This window comes from Podarcis raffonei, chromosome 2 (genome assembly GCF_027172205.1).
Source record: "Podarcis raffonei isolate rPodRaf1 chromosome 2, rPodRaf1.pri, whole genome shotgun sequence".
NCBI lineage: Eukaryota > Metazoa > Chordata > Lepidosauria > Squamata > Lacertidae > Podarcis > Podarcis raffonei.
This window is the reverse complement of record NC_070603.1, coordinates 112247286-112265972: the sequence shown is the minus strand read 5'-3', so window position 1 is coordinate 112265972 and position 18687 is coordinate 112247286. Positions and strand designations below refer to the sequence as shown.

General features: G+C 44.4%; 1 pseudogene; it reads right to left on the bottom strand.

The window, feature by feature from the left end:
- Positions 1 to 17087: 17087 nt before the first annotated feature.
- LOC128408759 (ragulator complex protein LAMTOR4-like) lies at positions 17088 to 18047 on the bottom strand (annotated as a pseudogene).
- Positions 18048 to 18687: the final 640 nt, after the last annotated feature.

The window sequence follows — 18687 nt, the reverse complement described above, 5'->3', positions numbered from 1 at the left end:
GACTCTGGGGTTGCGGCGCTCATCTCGCTTTAATGGCCGAGGGAGCCGGCGTACAGCTTCCGAGTCATGTGGCCAGCATGACTAAGCCGCTTCTGGTGAACCAGAGCAGCGCACAGAAACGCCGTTTACCTGTTAGGAGGCCTGGGTTAGCGGAGTCTGTAACCTGAAGCGTATGTAACCTGAGGTACCACTGTATATATCTTTAGGTGCCAGGCGAAAACCTTCCTCTGTAACCAGACCTTTGGCCTTTATCTCTGGCCTTTCAAAGTGGGTGGAATGTTTTTAATGTATTTCTATCCCCCCAGCCTTGGTTTGAGGTATCCATGGTGGGGTTGGTTGTACAGTGGTTGTACCTTGGTTCTCAAACTCCTTGATTCTCAAATGCCGAAAACCCGAAAGTAAGTGTTCGAACGTTTTTCGGAAGCCAAACGTCCAATGCGGCTGTCGGCTATTGTTTTCCAGTGCACCTGAACCAATCAGAAGCTGTGCCTTGGTTTTCGAACATTTTGGAAGTCAAACAGACTTCAGGAATAGATTAAGTTTGGCACTTTTGTTTTTGCTATTTATTTTGCGTTTTTGTTTTTGAGGCTTTTTCGGTTAATTTGTTTTTGTGACTGTGTGGAACCCAGTTCAGCTACTGGCTGATTGACTGTGTGACTGCGGAAATGGATAGAAGCCACCTCATCCAAACAATGACTATCATCAGTGCAGGTAAGAAAATAATAATATTTTTTTATCATCTACGATACTGTCTTATTTATTTCATAGTACAGTGGGTGGCGCTGTGGTGTAAACCACTGAGCCTAGGGCTTGCCGGTCGGAAGGTCGGCGGTTCGAATCCCTGCGACGGGGTGAGCTCCCGTTGCTCGGTCCCTGCTCCTGTCAACCTAGCAGTTCGAAAGCACATCAAAGTGCATGTAGATAAATAGGTACCATTCTGGCGGGAAGGTAAAAGGCATTTCCTTGTGCTTCTCTGGTTTCGCCAGAAGCAGCTTAGTCATGCTGGCCACATGACCCGGAAAAACTGTCTGCGGACAAACGTCGGCTCCCTCGGCCAGTAAAGTGAGATGAGTGCCGCAACCCCAGAGTCGTTCGCAACTGGACTGAACAGTCAGGGGTCCTTTAACTTTTACCTTTTTACATTGATTATTGCTTTCATTTTATGGATCAATGGTCTCGTTAGATAGTAAAATTCATGTTAAATTGCTGTTTTAGGGGTTGTTTTTAAAAGTCTGGAACGGATTAATCCGTTTTGCATTCCTTTCTATGGGAAAGTGCACCTTGGTTTTGGAACGCTTTGGTTTTGGAATGGACTTCCAGAACGGATTACGTCTGAGAACCGAGGTACTGCTGTAAGTTGCTTTGTGTTTCCTTGGGCAAGATAAAGCGACTAACAAATTTAGTAAATAATAATAATAGTAAATAATAATACACGCCGAGAACCAGCAAAGCGCACAGGGCTATAGCTGCAATCCTAAGCACATTTGCCTGGGAGTAAGTTCCATTGGATGCAATGCGTGTCAGGGTTCAGCCTTGTCCAGACCTCAGATCCTGATGAGCGAGGCGAGCTGGGCCCTCCAGCAGATCTCCACACAGAGCTAATGATGTTGAGGAGCTATCAGATCCAGACATACCTGCCCCTAGGGCTGGAGGTTTCCTGGCTAGCTTTCTCTCTCACACCCACCCCATCTCCTCCAGACCCACAGGAACAAAGGAGATGGCGAGCCGTCAGTCAACTCCAGTCCCTGCCAAAGCTCCCCACTTCTGCCTGGGACGCTCCTCAGGAGTTGGGAGGAGAAGTATATGGAAATTGCACTCGCGACAGATATTTCCTGGAGCAAATCTTTAATGAGAGTCAGGAAGAGGTGGCAAAGCCAGCTCCTGTATCGGTTCCCTGTACAAGCTGTTTCCTTGCAGGCTTTCCTGGCCTGGGGGAAATGAAAGTGGGGCTTATTTATGAATAGGCATACCGAGGGTGGAGTCGAGTTTTGCACCCAGATCAGGGAGACCTGGATTCCTCCCACGTCCAGCCATGCTGCTCCTTCCTGTTTTGTAAATATAGGCGTTTGCTGTGATTTTTTCCAACATCTATAGCTATAAAATGGAGGGGGTGTAGCTGTGTCCGTTCTACAAAATATGTAGATTGAACCACCTTCTGTTGCATAAAAAGCAAGCACAGTTTTTAGTGACATAAAACTTTTCTTCAGGGTAAGAGCATGTGCGTTACTCAAAAACTGACATTTTAAATGGACAGCAAAACTAAGTGCAAGAAAGGCTATTCCTCTTATTCTGTGTGCAAGACGAAATTGTAAATAATTGCCTTTCCCAGTTAAGAACAATCTGTTTCCTCCTCATATTTATTTCTGCTGTTGTATAGCTTCATCTTTGGCACATAATTTCTGCTGAGACATGCCCCAGCCCTAGGCTTGTGTAGTGATGTGCTGAGGGTGCCTCCAAACATGTGCAAAGTGCATTTTCCTTTCTTCTTCGCAGCGTTACATCACAGCCTGCCTGGATAAAAGGAATATGACTTCCACACAGACTTGAACCCTTATACTAGTCAGACCATCAGTCGATGTTCAATCCTAACAGTTGACCTGCTCTCTCACCTTCCAGGACTCCTGGATTCTCAAGCGGGTAAGTTTTATATTTTTAATGGATTTATTTCCTACGCATATAGACATGTCATCAAGGGATGGCACAGCAATCAATAAAACAATCCATGAATCCAAATCCAAATACAGTGGTACCTCAGGATGCGAACGGGATCCGTTCTGGAGCCCCATTCACATCCTGAACAGAACACAAGATGTGACGGCGCATCTGCATGTGCGCGGGTCACGTTTCACTGCTACTGCGCATGCGCCTGACGTCATTTTGAGCGTCTGCGCATGCGCGAACGCGTTACTTCCGGGTTGCCACGGAGCGCAACTCAAACGCTCTCAACCCGAAGCGCATTAAACTTGAGGTATGACTGTAATAGTGTGTGTGTTTTAACAAAAAAAGGTAAAAAGTTAAATTCAAACAATAGGTATAACACAACAATAGCACATTCACAAATATAATGGACGTTTATTCTTGTGTAGCTAAGACTGACGAATCCTGGGAGGGAAGGAGGCTCAGAATCTCATTGAGCTCAGCTCCTAAGACGTGACTCTTAACTCCCCTGACTTACAGACAGGAAACTGCCAAGAGAGGGATGCAGGTGGATGTGGACTTGAAGCAGCACAATAAACCTCTGTGCACTCCAATGAATGGGAGACTGGCTGGCCACAAGCCACATCCTTTTTAAAACAGCCCATCATTCACTTCTAGGTTCTGTTATGGGGGGGGGGGAGAGAGAAAAACATTAGGTGGAAGGGAAGAAATAACAAATATATATATTCCTCTCTCCTCCCCCTCCCTTGAGAGCAGAGTGGCGTTCCTGGGGAGGGGAGGCGGGGGCTTCACTACTGGCACCAGTATGGCACTAGGAGGGGCTATTGTGCAGGAGGCACAATTTGGAAAAAGCTGGTCCAGGCCAGATTTTCCAAAGAGCTACTGGTTGCAGATTTCCTCTTCCTCCACCCTCTAATTTTAGGGAAGGTTTGGCAAAAACTGTGTCTCCCCACCAACCCCATCCTCTGATGAGAAACTGTCCCATGGCCCTACTGAAGACCAAGGATGGTTAAACCTGTCAATTCCTGCTTCTCTTAGTGTCTCCTTTTTTCCTGTCACAAGTTCAACTCTCCACATTCACAGCTCACTTTGTAATTTTGTATTTTTTTAAAGCAAGTCCTCAAGGGGAAATTCATCAGCGAATTTCTCCTAATACTGCATACACACGTTTGTGTGCAATTTTGCGCAATGTTGTTGCTGTTGTTTACATTTATATACCACCAATGTGGGTTTTTTCTGGGGGACGCAGGGGTACGCATACCCCTAGACGTTTTGTGAATCTACGTTAGGCCTCATTGAGGGGCAGTATTTCAATATGAGTTGGAAAAAGGAGAGTACCCCTAAACATTTTTGGTACAAAAAAAAGCACTGTACAGTGGTACCTCGGGTTAAGTACTTAATTCGTTCTGGAGGTCCGTACTTAACCTGAAACTGTTCTTAACCTGAAGCACCACTTTAGCTAATGGGGCCTCCTGCTGCTGCCACGCCACTGGAGCACGATTTCTGTTCTCATCCTGAAGCAAAGTTCTTAACCCTAGGTACTATTTCTGGGTTAGCGGAGTCTGTAACCTGAAGCGTCTGTAACCTGAAGCGTCTGTAACCCGAGGTACCACTTTATACCACCTTTCCTCCGAGCTCAAGTTGGCACACATAGTTCCTTTCCTCCCCGTTGTATTCTCACAACCACCCTGTGAGGTTGGCTAGCTCTGGCCCGAGGTCAATGGGTAGGAATTTGAACCCTGGTGGCCCAGGCCAACACTCTAACCACTGCACAATACTAACACACACTTTTGCAAAGCCATATCCCCATAAATGTTGTGTTTTAATGTTATTTCATTAATATACAGTCATACCTTGGTTACAGACGCTTCAGGTTGCGTTTTTTTGGGGTTATGAACCGCCGAAACTTGAAAGTATCAGAATGGGTTACTTCTGGGTTTCGGCAGTTGGGCATGTGCAGAAGTGCTAAATCGTGCTTTGCGCATGCGCAGAAGCGCTGAATCGCAGCCCGTGTGTGTGCAGACACGCCGCTGAGGGTTGCGAACGTGCATCCTGCACGGATCACATTCGCAAGCCGAGCGTCCACTGTATACATTTTAATGCACCCTTTACCCTTGCATTTGAATTTTTCATACACTTTACTTGGCTGGCGAACAGTATTGCAAAATCCAGAGGATTGCAAAATTCAAAGAATGGTTGTGTGTTACATAACATTTCAGAAAGTGTGAATTGAGCACTTTCTCCTTTGTAAACCGCTTAGAGTTTTGTTTAAATATAAGCAGTATATATAATTCGTACAAATAAATAAATATATGTCAACTGAATCATATTTCTCCTCCAACCCTAACATAGACCTCCATCCCATGGCTGCAGGAGAGGAGAATACAAGAGTGAAATGAAGGGACTTCTCCACACATCCTGTTTATTTTGTATTCATCCTTGTTTGTCTACACAAAGCTAATGCTAAGGTTAGACCAGGCATAGGTAAACTCGGCCCTCCGGATGTTTTGGGACTACAGCTCCCATCATCCCTAGCTAACAGGACCAGTGGTCAGGGATGATGGGAATTGTAGTCTCAAAACATCTGGAGGGCCGAGTTTGCCTATGCCTGGGTTAGACTATGTCTGGCTTTTGTGAAGCATTCATTCCCATTTCTTTGCACTGAGGTTATGCAACAATATGCATTCATCCTTGTTTGCTATTGCACTGCTTGTACGCCTTCCTTTTCTCCCCAACCTGCCCTTGTACAGTGGTACCTCAGGTTACATACGCTTCAGGTTATAGACTCCACTAACCCAGAAATAGTGCTTCAGGTTAAGAACTTTGCTTCAGGATGAGAACAGAAATCGTGCTCCGGCAGCACAGCAACAGTGGGAGGCCCCATTAGCTAAAGTGGTGCTTTAGGTTAAGAACAGTTTCAGGTTAAGAACGGTCCTCCGGAACGAATTAAGTACTTAACCCGAGGTACCACTGTATTTTAATGTTGTAACCCAATCTGGGGCCTTAGGATGAAGGGCGAGTAATTCATAATAATGACCAGAAAAAGTGAAAAATTGCAAACTAAAGTTACATGCCTGGGTAGGCCTGCTGGCAGGAAAACATTTTTATCAGGAGCCGAACACAGTACAGTCAATGGGCAGGGAGTTCCGGGGTGTAGGTGCTGCCACACGAAAGGATCGATTTCTTACAAGTGCATAAAGGGCCAGTTCTGCAGATCAAAGCACAGACTTCCTCGCTACTTCTCTGAGTCCCCAACTGCTTTTCAAAGAGCCTCTTTTTAAAAAACCTAAAAACAGATATCCCATTAAACAGATATTCGTCCCCTTTGCACAGCTCATATTCTAAGGCCTTTGGGAAGAGCTGGCATCACGTAAACCTATCACACCCCTCCTCAAATGATTCTATTCAAGCCTGACTTCCAAGATCACTGTTCTCTGTGTCCATAAGGGACCATCACCAGGAAGCAAAGGCTGCAGTAGAAATTCGAGAGAATTGCAGGTAGCATCTGTTCTCTTGACCACCACATCCCTTCCCTTTCCCCCACAGCCTCATTGCCACTCTGGGGCAGGTTAGCAAAGGGATTCCCAGGGCTCCATGCTCTATTCTGCAGCTATTGCCATCTCGGCCCCTGACCCCCAAAAAACTGCAGTCATACCTCGGGTTACGAACGCTGCAGGTTGTAAATTTTGGGGTTGTACCAGAACAGGTTACTTCTGGGTTTCGGCACATGCGCAGAAACACAAAATGACGTCACGCGCATGCACAGAAGCACCGAATCGCGTCACGCGCATGTGTAGACACAGCGCTTCAGGCTGGGAATGCTGTAGGTTGCAAACGTGCGTCCCGCACGGATCATGTTCGCAACCTGAGGTATGGCTGTAATTAAGAAGGCATAGGGGAATGGAGAATCGGGGAGGGGGAGAATATGGGTGGTAGAACAGGGATAAGGTGAGGCCTGTTTGGAATGGGGAGGGGACACAACTCAGAAACATATAGCAGGGCCAGTGAGGATGCTATGGAAGTCTCTGAATATTTGTTATAGGAAATTGCAGGTTGTTATGCATTTATTCATCTTTTTTTAAAAAAAAATAATAGTAAACTTTCTCCCTTCTGCGAAATTGCATCATTATGTTTATTTATCTAAAGTATTTATACCACTCTTTTATACTTTTAAGCTTGTAACAATTCAATCAGTAGTGGTGGTAGCAGTACTATTCACACTGTATCTTCCTATATACATAGAAATGTAAGGTATCGTCACGCTCTGCAGTTTGCTTTGCCGCCAGTAGGTGGCCATGCCAACTGCAGCATGGGAAGTCGCAGGCAGGCCCAAGTGAATTGTTTAATAGAGGAAAGGAGGCCCTTCATACAGTGAAGTGGTTTAGCTGAGTGAAGCGTCTACCTTCCCTCTGTTAAATGCATCAGTAGTAAGGGGATGACAGAGGACGAGATGGTTGGACAGTGTTCTCGAAGGTACCAGCATGAGTTTGACCAAACTGCGGGAGGCAGTGGAAGACAGGAGTGCCTGGCGTGCTCTGGTCCATGGGGTCACAAAGAGTCGGACACGACTAAACGACTAAACAACAAACAAACAAACAAACAAATAAATAAATAGTTAAACGATGGAATCTGCTCCCCCAGAGGCGGTGATGGCCACTAACTTGGAAGGCTTTGAAAGAGGATTAAACAGATTCATGGTGGTTATCAGTGGCTGTTAACCCTGAAGGCTATTTTCCATCTTTACTGCTGGAGGCAGCATGCTATTTGAATGCCAATTGTTGGGAACCTCAGAAAGAGAGAGTGCTGTTGAAGCTTTTAATTACTTATTTAGATATCGCTTAGTGCCGGACAAGGCTTCTGAGTGCTTTGCAATTTATTTATTTTTAACTGCACAGCCATTGAAACATAAACATCCTTTCTGAACGTTAGCTTTTTTTAATCCCTCAAGTTTAACTTTCCTTCTTTTCCAACCCCCAACTCCCTTTCCTTTTACTAATTAATACGGGGACGTTTCAGCCAATGGCCACAAGGTGGAACATTTCGCATATGGCACAAAGCATCCACTTCTCTTAAAATTTAAGGACAGGGTGGGTGCTATCCAGGCCTAAAGTACCACAAGAGGAAACTTGCAAAGCTCGATTTTGGACAAGATGCAGACGGGAAGGAAAGTAAGAGACACTTTTGCTTCCTGCACCCACTGTGTCAGCGTCAGATCTGAAGCCTCCTTAACTTTGGCTGAAGGGTAAGTCACAAGGATCACCATCATCAGCTAATATATTTTTAAAACAGTTATATGTTGTTTTCCCAACACATGCTCAAAGCCTCTTAGAACAGCGGAGAGGGGGTGGTTTTAAAACTACAAGAATGAAATAAAAAAGCAAGAAAAGCACACAAACGGAGCAACTACACCAGCCAATCTCAGGGCTTCTTCAGATCACCTGTTTATTGAGAATTCACTCTGAGGTTAGACTATGTCTTCTCATTTCTTTGTGGGGAAGTTGCATGAGAACGAGCAGCCATCCTGATTTCCTCTCGATTTGCTTGAGTGGTGTTAATACATCTTCCTGTTGATCCTTTGTTCACCTCACACTTTTCTAACAACAACAACAACTAATTATTATTGATAATTAATAATAATAATTTATTATATTTCTTAAACACGTTATCCAAAAGTCTCCAAGTGGCTACAATACCGTTAAAAACACAAATACAGTGGTACCTTGGTTCTCAAATTTAATCCGTTCTGGAAGTCTGTTCCAAAACCAAAGCGTTCCAAAACCAAGGCACGCTTTCCCATAGAAAGTAATGCAAAATGGATTAATCCCTTCCAAACAGCAATTTAACATGAATTTTACTATCTAATGAGACCACTGATCCATAAAATGAAAGCGATAATCAATGTACTGCGCTATAAAATAAATAAGACAGTATTGTAGATGATAAAAATTAAAATTATTATTTTTTCTTACCTGCACTGATGATAGTCATTGTTTTATCCATTTCTGCAGTCACACAATCAATCAATCATAAAACGAAGAACGAGCCACGGTCACAAAAATGAAAAAGCCACACAAACAAAAACGCAAAAGTATAGCAAAAACAAAAGCACCAAATATAAGCTCCAAATATCACCTCAGAACATTGCAATCAGAAATGGAAGGCTTCGATTGCATTGGGGGAGAAGCAAATTAGCAGCGCAACAATGAGAACAGAAGGAAGAAGGCTTTGATTACAATGGGGGGGGTGCAAATTAGCAGCACAACAGTAAAATTGGAAGCTCCGAAGCACATTCGGCTTCCAAAGCAAAGTTTGCAAACCGGAACACTGACTTCCGGGTTTGCAGCGTTCGAGTTCCAAGTTGTTCAGGAGCCAAGCTGTTCTAAAACCGAGGTACCACTGTAAATACAGTGGTACCTCGGGTTACATACGCTTCGGATTACATACGCTTCAGGTTACAGACTCCGCTAACCCAGAAATAGTACCTCGGGTTAAGAATTTTGCTTCAGGATGAGAACAGAAATCGTGTGGCGGCGGTGCAGCAGCAGCAGGAGGCCCCATTAGCTAAAGTGGTGCTTCAGGTTAAGAACAGTTTCAGGTTAAGAACAGACCTCTGGAACGAATTAAGTCCTGAACCTGAGGTACCACTGTAGATGATAGCCAAAAATGAAACAAAGGGAAACCACCCCTCATAACAGCCACAGGAAGCCCTGTCAGCACATTAATAACAAACAATATCTTCGCACCATCTTAGTCTATCAGAAGCCTGGTGTGAAATGATAAGTCTTGCATTCCTCATCCATTTCCTAGTCACACTCTGACCTAACCACAAAAGCCCTGAGCAGATTTGTTGCACTAGGGCTACAGCGTGCTTTAATCCACTTTAATTGTGCAAACCTAAACTCCCGGTATGTGCTCTTGCAAAATACCGACAGACAGACTGGAGGTGACCAGGGACATCTCTCTTTGTGAAATCCCATCAGCCAGACCAGAAGGAAGGTTGTGCAGCACTTCAGAAAGGCTAGAAAGTATTGATGCAGTCTAGGGGGGCAGGGTGACAGGCCAGGAGCTGGGAGAACAGGGTTCAAATCCCCACTTGGCCATGAAGTTTGCTGAGTGACCTTATGCCGTTCAGTCTGACCTACCTTACAGGGCTGTTGTGGCGATTAGCAGATGAGGAGGCGAAACTGTGTGCGCCACCTCAAGCTTTTTGGAGAAAAGGTGGGATCGAAAAGAAAGGTGAACAGTTCCCAAGAGAGCTCAGTCCTCAGATTCAGGGTGAGTCCTGCTTCTTGTGGCAGACTTTATATTAACTTGGAGAGATGTGATTGAAGCAAGTCTGGAGTCAAGGGCTGCCAGAGGGTTAATAGAGGAAGAGACAGGGAACCCCAGCTATTCATTTGGTATCATATTTTTATTATTTTTATTAATAATAATAATAATAATAATAATAATAAATTTATACCCCGCCCTCCCCAGCCAGAGCCGGGCTCAGGGCGGCTAACACCAATAAAATTACAGCAAAAACATACAGTGGTACCTCAGGTTAAGTACTTAATTCGTTCCGGAGGTCCGTTCTTAACCTGAAACTGTTCTTAACCTGAAGCACCACTTTAGCTAATGGGGCCTCCTGCTGCTGCCGCACAATTTCTGTTCTCTTCCTGAGGTAAAGTTCTTAACCTGAGGTACTATTTCAAGTTGGGGCCAGTACTGAATAGGCCCCAGCCCTACTTGAGACCCTTGAGGCCCTACTTGTGGCTGCCAAGCATGTGAGGGGGTCGAGGGTTCGCACCCACTCTCCGTGACCCCTGCGCACTGATGTGCATGCTAGCCACACCCTCTGCAGCCAGGTGTTCAGCATCCACAGCCTTCTCAGATACAGAGGTGCGCACTGTAGCAGGAACCCCCCCACCCCAATCATTCTGTTTGTACAAACTTCACACACACACACACACACACACACACACACACACACACACACTACATACGCTACATTTCTGTTATAAATTCATAGAAAATCAACCATACATCGGATTTGCACTGTTCCATTTTATTTTACTCCATATGACAAGAACTATCAAAGGGGGGTGCCTTGGTCCTGGTCAGCCATAATCCCTTCACCGTCTCAGCACATCCACAGGAGCCCTGTCCAGTTGCTATGCCAACCCTGATGGTCCTAGACAGAAGACCATCAAGATCACAAAGAACTTGCATATGGGAGTGGATTCAGCATGGACTGGAACAAAGGACAATGATCAGATCTTCCCTCTGGGGGCAGGAAACTGCAAACTCCCCTTTGTCTCCTGGAAGTGACTCATGGGGAGGGGGGAAAGGAGGAACTAGCCAGGTGACAAGACACTCAGGTTACCACCAACTCCTCCCTCAACCCCTCCTTTCTGTAATGTATGCATGATGTTTCTGTTGAATGGTTTATTTAAATGTAAAGGTTCATCATTGTTCCACCCAATGTGTATGTCTTTAAGGGGCCAGAGCAAGGGCCAGAGTAAGATAACGAGACCCAGCTTTACAGCTGTGAAATGTAGCAGGTGCTGCTGAGTTGTATTTGATTAAGGTGTGTCAGCATTTGGGTGTAGTATATAAGGAGCAGCACCTAGCTCTCCCATTACCCTGGGGGATGGGTTGGTGGTTGGGTCTGGTTTGGTTGTTAATGTACTTAGAGTAAAAGGAGTTTTTGTTTTTCTTATTAAAACCTTGTTTAAGTTATTTTTGAGTCCTTTCTTTTTAATGCATGATCTCCCCAGCAAGCTCTCTGCAGCGTTACCATACTGCAAACAGCCAACATCTTTGGTTATGGGCCCAGCTGCTGAGTGGATGACTGCATATTTTTGGACTCTGAGAAAGGTTTGAAAACTCCTTCTCCTGTTAGCGTAGTTCTGTGGGTCTGGAAGAGTTCCAGAATGGTTGACCGGGTTCCTGAAGCTGAGAAGGCCCTGGTCTTCCCACAGCTAACAGATGAGAACTATAGTTTATGGTCTTTTCGGGTGGAGGCGCTTTTGACCTCTAGAGAAGTATGGACCTATGTAACTGATGACCCTCCTGACCCTGTGACTAATGCTTGGTCGAAAGGAGATGCAAAAGCCAGGGCGATAATTAATTTGGCAGTCAGCGACCAGCAAGTAGTCTATATAAGAAATAAGAAAACTGCCAAAGAAATGTGGGACAGTCTTGCAGCAGTGCATGTTAGAAAAGAGTCAGCATCTGCATTGACGTTTTTCAAGCAGTTGTACCAGACGAAGTTGCAGCCTGGTGGTGATTTGGCAGCACACTTGAGACGTCTGGAGGCAATACGTGGTGAATTAATTCGAAGGGACATGGAGATACCTGATATTCAGTATGTTTTTATCATTCTATGTTCCCTTAATGAGGACTTTGATGGTATAGCTAGCCAGATATCTGCTGTTCCACCAGCACAATTAACTGTGGAAGGGGTAACGGCAAGATTAATGGGCGAGTTGGATAGAAGGGAGGCTTGTGCCATAAACACTCCTATTTCCAGAAGTAATGAGGAACGCCATATGCAAACCTGTGGTGATACAACTGCATTTAAAGCTGCAAAGCGTTGTTGGTTCTGCAATAAACAAGGACATTTTGCAAAGGACTGCAGATCCAAAAGAAAGCAAAGTACTCCCAAGCCTGTTTCTGTTCGTCAGTCACGGTCGTCAGCCCAGCAGCCGACATTGTATAGTAGAGACAGAAACGAGCCGCAAGTTTTCCATGCTAGGACAACAGATCGTAAAAGACTTAAACGTGCCAAGTGGAAGTCTTTTGTTGTGGACTCAGGAGCATCTCAGCACGTTTGCAATGATCGAAGCTTGTTTATTTCTTTCGAAGAGGAAATTGGTAATGTACATTTAGCCAATTCACAAGTCTTGCAGTCGCTTGGCAGGGGTACTGTTAAACTTGACTCTTTAAACATTACAATAGCGAACTGCATTTACTGCCCGTCAGTGGACAATTTATTATCAGTAAGGTGTTTTGCTCGTCAAGGCATAACTGTGCGTTTCTTAAAGTCAATGTGTGAGTTTTTCGATGGGAACAAACGTCTATTGTATGCCCGGGAATCTGATGGTTTATATAGACTGTATTTTCGCACCTACTCACAATTGCCTATAAACTGCAGAGCAGCACAGTCAAGCCAGGGGTTGAGGAATGTAAGGCCTCATTCCGGGTGTGTCCATGAGGCACACAGAATTCTGGGACACCTGAATTTTGCTGATGTAATTAAGACAAAGAATATTGTTAATGGCCTCAACTTAAAACCATGTAAATTCTTTATGCAATGTCTATCCTGTTGCAAGTATAAGATTAAGGTTGCACGCAAGGGTAGGTGCTCAGATAGGAAAGTAACTGAGCCATTTGAGCGTGTACATTGTGATTTAGTTGGGCCACTTCCACCATCATTAGGAGGTTCTAAGTACTGGCTTACTCTGATAGACCAGTATAGTAGATATTGTTGGACTTATGCAATAGCTGAGAAGTCCCAAGCATTTGAGAAGTACAAAGTTTTTTGCAACTGGGTAAAAACGCACTTTAACAAACCAATTAAGAACCTATTTTCTGACCGGGGCGGGGAATTTGTTTCTGAGGATTTTGAGAAATTCCTGGAAGCGCAGGGGACTACTCATGAGTTATCTTGCCCCCGAAGTCCCTGGCAAAATGGGCTTGTTGAAGTTGTGCAGCGTGACCTACAGGCAGGGGTTAAAACGTATCTGCACGATGCTAATCTGCCCAAAGACTTTTGGGCTGAAGCGCTTAATGCGTTTTGTTATGTTAGAAATCGCAGTTATCATTCTGGTTTAGATGTCACCCCCTATGAGAAGCTGTTTAAAAAACGCCCTAATCTGAAATACCTACGCATTTGGGGTTCAGATGTAATTATGCATTATCCCGCTAATCAGAAATTGGGTGAACGTAGTGTCCAGGGAAAATTAATGGGCTACCAGCAGGGGGCGTACAGAATTTACATACCAGCAACTGGCAAATTTCATATTACCAGAAGCATGATACAAACTGTAAATTGGAATGGAGTTGCTGTCTTCCAAGATACTGATGGTATAGATAATACTGAGGAAGAAGAGGAAGAAGCAGCAGCAGCAGGAAATGGTGCTTCTGAATTAATGGAAAAAGACAAAAAGCCTGTTGAATCTGATAATTTGTTTGATGATTTAAAGTCACAGGCACCCAAGGGGAGGTTAGATTCTCTTGAGTTTTCTGACCGTGAGCTTAGCCTACAGGCATCTCTTCAATCTGACAATGATTTACAACCTGAAACTAGTGGTTCACTTAGTCCCATTAAGTCTGAGGAGTCTGACTCTCCTTCTGGACTAAGACGTTCAGATAGAAAGAGGCAGAAGCCACAACGTTTTGCAGATGAACATTTTAATACTGTGTATGCCAGTAAGGCAGTTTTTGAGCCAAAAAGCTACAATGATGTTCAGAAATTACCTAAGCAACAAGCTGCAAATTGGTATAAAGCTATGAACTCTGAGATAGCTTCTTTAAAAGAGCATAACACTTGGTCTCTTGTACCACAAACCCCAGATATGAGACTTATTGATTCAAAGTGGGTTTATAGAGTTAAAATGAATGACAAAAATGAAGTTGTAAGGTACAAGGCTAGATAGTTGCTAGGGTTCTCAACAAATTACAGGTGAAGATTATGATTTGTGTTATTCACCAAGCGTAAAATTTGAAACAGTTAAGCTTTTGTTAAAAGATGCATCACAACGTGGACATTCTGTTTATCACCTAGATATAAAAACTGCATATTTGTTTGCAGATTTAAAAGAACAAATTTTTATGCGTGTTCCTGAAGGCATAGACGCCGCTGAAGGTTTGGTATGCAAATTAAATAAATCCCTTTATGGTCTGCACCAAAGTGGAAGGAATTGGCACCATACTTTAGCAAAAGAATTGCTGGATATTGGTTTTTCACAAGGAAAGGCAGACAACTGTGTGTTTATAAAGGAAAGGGCAAACACTGTAACAAAAATATGTGTGTATGTAGATGACGTGCTAATTTCTACAAAAACTAAACAGGAATATGAACTGGTAGTATCACAGTTACAGAAGAAATTTGATGTGGTGGAATTAGGCATAGCTAAAAATTACTTATCCATGCAAATTGAGAAAGGCAAAAATGGATCTTTTCTGGTTCATCAAACTGCAAAAATTGATGATCTTGTTGAAATGCTATGTTTAGAAAATGCAAATGGCAAGGAAACGCCTATGGTGTGTGGTTTCACCTTTACAGGTGAAGATAAGCCATTTCCTAACAAAACTTTGTATCGTTCTGCTATAGGCAAGCTAAATTTCATTCAAAGAATCTCAAGACCAGATATAACTTATGCTTTTCACTTTCTGGCAAAATTTGTGGAAAAGCCTACTACACAATGTTTCTCTGCTCTTAAGAGAGTGGTAATGTATCTTAAACATACCAAACATTATAGGTTGCAGTTTACAACATGTATTGACAAAGGTTTTGAAATTTTCTGCGATGCATCTCATGCAGTGGAACAAAATAATTGCAGGGGTGTGTCTGGTATGGTGCTTTGTTATAACGGTTGTCCATTTGAATGGAAGTCCCAGACACAAACCATTATTTGTCTCTCCACAACAGAGAGTGAATTATGTGCATGCGTTCAGGCCACTCGTGATGTAGAATGGTATCTGCAAGTATTTGCAGACCTACAGATGCAAGTAACATTACCAGTAAAAGTTTACCTTGATTCCCAGAGCGGACTTGCTATCCTGTGTTCAGAGACCAATACGCAGCGCACTAGAGTCTTAAGGTTACGTTTACAGTTTGTAAAGAAACTAATTGCTGACGAAATGATTGTATTTGAATATGTTCCAGGTGACAATCAAATTGCGGACATTTTTACTAAAGCACTTCCAAAGGTTACACATGAAAGACATGTACAAAATATGCTTTATGTTTTTGTTCCACAATGATGAACCGCAGGGGAAATGTTGAATGGTTTATTTAAATGTAAAGGTTCATCATTGTTCCACCCAATGTGTATGTCTTTAAGGGGCCAGAGCAAGGGCCAGAGTAAGATAACGAGACCCAGCTTTACAGCTGTGAAATGTAGCAGGTGCTGCTGAGTTGTATTTGATTAAGGTGTGTCAGCATTTGGGTGTAGTATATAAGGAGCAGCACCTAGCTCTCCCATTACCCTGGGGGATGGGTTGGTGGTTGGGTCTGGTTTGGTTGTTAATGTACTTAGAGTAAAAGGAGTTTTTGTTTTTCTTATTAAAACCTTGTTTAAGTTATTTTTGAGTCCTTTCTTTTTAATGCATGATCTCCCCAGCAAGCTCTCTGCAGCGTTACCATACTGCAAACAGCCAACAGTTTCTGGGGGTGGGCTTGACCTAGAGGAGGGGAATTTCAAAAAGTTTTTATAAGACCTTGCACACTATTTTTCTGGGTCTTTCCTCTCTCTTGCAAGTGAGGGGAACACCCTGTTGCAACAGTTCAATAAAGGCCAAGCCTACAGGCTGCTGTTTTGCTCCAAGTTATCCTGGTTGGTGTCTTTACTTTTTGTCCAAGGGAGCCCTCGGAGATTTCCGCTAACAGCACGCACGACTAACTCCAGACAGGCAAGAACTCTGGCCAATCAGGGGTCGTGTTCACAGGGAGGAGTTCCTCCCTCCTGCATGTATTACCAACCAGGCATCTGAGGAAAGGTTACCAGACAATCCCCAGATTTACAAATCAGTTCCCTGACAAAATCCATCTATCTAGTAGGAAGTTAAAAAGTGTCCCCGGATTCACTGAAAAAAAATCTGGTAACCTTAAGCTGAGGGGTATGTCCATTGCAGGTGTAGGAATGCAGGGTAATTGGCTAATTGGCACAACCTCCCTTTTGCCTTTACACCTTCCACATATGACGTGTGAATATAGGGCTACAGTCTTGCAGGTATAGGGATCCCAGGACATGCTGGGTTCGTAAGCCAAAACCAGCAAACTGATTTGGTCTGGAAATGCAATAGCAGCCAATATCTCTGACAAAGCAAAGATGGTTAAGGTTGCCAAAAGTTGTTGAGGGGTTTTGGGTTGTTTTTTTTTTTTTTGTTTTTTTAAACGGCGATTTTTCTTTTTACAGTGGTGCCTCAGGTTACAGACGCTTCAGGTTACAGAGTCTGCTAACCCAGAAATAGTACTTCAGGTTAAGAACTTTGCTTCAGGATGAGAACAGAAATCGTGCGGTGGCAGTGGGAGGCCCCATTAGCTAAAGTGGTACCTCAGGTTAAGAACAGTTTCAGGTTAAGAACAGACCTCCAGAACGAATTAAGTTCTTAACCCGAGGTACCACTGTAATAAAAATAACCACGCTGGATACAACTTGTGCTTCCCTAAGATCCAAAGTGCTGCCTTTTGGAAATTCCCCCCAGACGTCAATTCCGCCTTTTTTTTTTTTAAAGAACTTTATTTCACATACCGCCATCACACCCACAGCTATATGGAGCAAACCCCCAGCGGCACGAAGCCTTTAAGCAGAATGTACAACGCATCCAAGGAGCCACCAGCCCTCTTGTGACCCAGTATCAACACAGGGATGAGCCCCACACACATACAAAAAAGAAGGTGCTTTGTTCCTGCACTCCAACTCTCCTTGAGTCCCCCACTCCCAAAGTCACAGTTACAGCAGAAGCGGGCAGGTCAAGTTCAGATGATCACAGGCTCCTGGACGCTGTTCTGCCTCTTCACCACAAACAGCTTCTGACCAGATATGGTCACAAGAAAGGAGTGCTCCCCAAACACCACAGAGATACGCCTGAAGGGCACCTCGGGCAGCGGGGCAGGCAGAAAGCGCAGGCTGTGTTCACCAGCTCCAAGATCACCCCGGCCGTCCGCTCGTCGTTCTCCAGGTCGCCCGAAGACGCCAGCACCACCCCGTCGCAGATGACCAGGTAGCCGGTCTGGTCGGGGACCCGCTCCAGCCCCTGAGTCAGCGCCGCCGTCGCTGCCGCCGCCGAAGCTCCGTCCCGTGACCGAGCCCTCCGGTGCCGCCTCAAACAACCGTCAATTCCGCCTTTGAAATCCTGGTAATGTCTGGGAAAATCTGGACATATGGCAGCCCTACATTTGTATTCCAATTAATATCAAACTGATAATGATTCAGAGTCTCTTTCTCTCTCTTTCTCTCCTCATCACTTCCCCTATATTCTGGTTCTCATCCCCCATTCCTTTTCCTTACCCCACCCCCACCCTCACATGCTGTTATTCGCCTCGCAAATCCCTTTCTACGGAAGGATGCTTAGCTTCTGCTTAGAGTGGCAGATGTTTTCTTCTTGTCTCATTCCCCTGGAGAGAGCAGAGGCAAGTTTACAGGTGATGGGGGAGTGTTTACTGCGGGCAGATCCATAACGCAGATTTAAAACACTTGTTTAAAAGCACTTTACTTTCCCAAAGAATCACGGGAACTGTAGTTTCCCCTCAACAGAGATGTCATTCCCATAACCTTTGACAAATTTAAAGCCATGCGCTTTAAATGTGCATTGGATGTGCTTCAAATAAATGGTGTGAATATGCCCTTAGCTCAAAGCCATAAGGAGCAAGGAGGCCACAGCCTCATTCAGATGTAACAAACCCCATCTTATAAACCAGGCATAGGCAAACTCGGCCCTCCAGATGTTTTGGGACTACAATTCCCATCATCCCTGACCACCGGCCCTGTTAGCTAGGGATGATGGGAGTTGTAGTCCCAAAACATCCAGAGGGCCAAGTTTGCCTCTGCCTCTTATAAACCACGGCTTGCCTGATTGGGAATAAAGCCATGGGCCCATGTTTTTCTTGCTTCATATTCTGCTTCAGCAAAAATTTCCTGGTTTCTCAAACCAGTTTCTGAATTGGGAAACTCTGAGTTCCTCAAGCAGAGGTGAACTAGAAGACAGACAGGCTGGGAATGAAATGCCCCAGTTTATTTCATGGCAGGGGAGATTACAGTGGTACCTCGGCTCGGGTTAAGTGCTTAATTCGTTCCGGAGGTCCGTTCTTAACCTGAA